Genomic DNA, 1,617 nt, shown 5'->3' on the forward strand with positions numbered 1-1,617 from the left:
CTTATAATTACGGATTGTAAAAGGAGCTCGTTATTATTACTCATAGTACTTGCTCCATTTCTTAAAATTTGATCATAATTTTCACTTACGATGTAAGACTCAAGATAACCTCACTTTCATTTCGTACTCATTCATACATGCATACATGGAATGATGATACGGAATTAGAAAGGTGACCTATTGTGCATAATAATAATAAGCGGAAGTCACATAATCTGAGATCTTGACCAATCAGAAATTGAATTCATTTGCAATGTGAATTATGTGAATTTCTGCAAATGAGCAAAACTTAATTGATTGAAATCCCCTTATTATTTTCTTTTACTTCATTTTATCTTTTTTTAATATTCGGTGAACAACAAGAATAAAATAATACATCATATGCATCATCTTATGTGAAATAGAACGCACTTTTCATCAGTTCAACCGTTATTGAGAAAGACATAGACGTGAAATAAGGATAGTATCATGATAGAATTATTAGATCTGTTTTTTTTTTTTACTAAGGTATAAAAAATATTTTTAATAATTTCTGTAGTATTTTTATATGGTTAATAATGATTAATAATTATGTACATCGCATGTGTACTTATTTTCTATATTTAAATATGGTTAGTAAAGCATTTCAATTATTGTATACGTAATCACTTCAATCTCATAAGGGATGAACGTAGGCGTAAGAGCAACCGCTTGTGTAATATATCGTCCCTGAGCGCACAAAATATCTGTGATTAATTTTAACCGCTACTAATTTAAAAACTATTATAGCCTCGTCATTTTGGTATTAACATTTTTGTCTTATTTTCAGGTCAGGAATATGTTATTAAAATTTCGGTCACGAATTGTGGGACACACTGTGTAAATATACATATATTTTTTTATCGTATCATTTAATTGATAAATTGAAAATTATAATAGTTTGATTAAATTTCTATTGAATGCGCGTGACTCACAGATGCATTTTTTTCCACGGTGTGTTCGTATTGAATAGAGATTGAGCGAGTATCAAGTATCGAGCATGACACGAGGCAAGTGCATAAGCTGCGAAATGTCGTATCTATTCTTTTCTCACGCGCGACAGCAGGCGTTTAAAGCACGGTCTAGTGAATGCATTGACTCTATACGCGGTGAGTGTCGGCCAAGCGCTACGTTTTTAAAAATGTATGTCGTGCTTTGCTATCGTCCGTTTTTGCAACGTCACAGTGCAGGAGACGCCGTCGATGAGCGCCGCGACGCCGCTCTACCGTGTAGAGTTCCGGGGTTCAGTACAAAGAGTCGCCATAGAATGTATCGCGATAGAACCAAACACTGTGACGAGTTTCAATGCATTCCCGATGCACTCGTACGAGGATTGTGTATACGGCACTGCTTCCGTGCAATTGGCATTAATGTGTAATGCTTCCAACGAATAGGGTCACTGTGAATAATTGTGACAGAAAAATGCAAAGTTAAATTTTTTTTAACTTTGTAATTATTTAATATAAATCAATTATTTTAAAGATATTATAAAAATCTTATATTTTAAATATATACACAAATTAATTAGATAATATAATCAATTTTAATTAAGTATGAAAAAAATTATTTATCTATATGATTCGATTATCCTATAATATA

The 1,617-nt window shown here is 32.1% G+C and overlaps 1 protein-coding gene across 1 annotated transcript in view; it reads left to right on the forward strand.

The window, feature by feature from the left end:
- Nucleotides 1–1,617, forward strand: part of LOC108688657 (histone deacetylase 4) — a 43,993-nt gene that overhangs the window by 15,586 nt on the left and 26,790 nt on the right. The window lies entirely within an intron of this gene.

This window comes from Atta colombica, unplaced genomic scaffold (genome assembly GCF_001594045.1).
Source record: "Atta colombica isolate Treedump-2 unplaced genomic scaffold, Acol1.0 scaffold238, whole genome shotgun sequence".
Classification (NCBI taxonomy): Eukaryota; Metazoa; Arthropoda; class Insecta; order Hymenoptera; family Formicidae; genus Atta; species Atta colombica.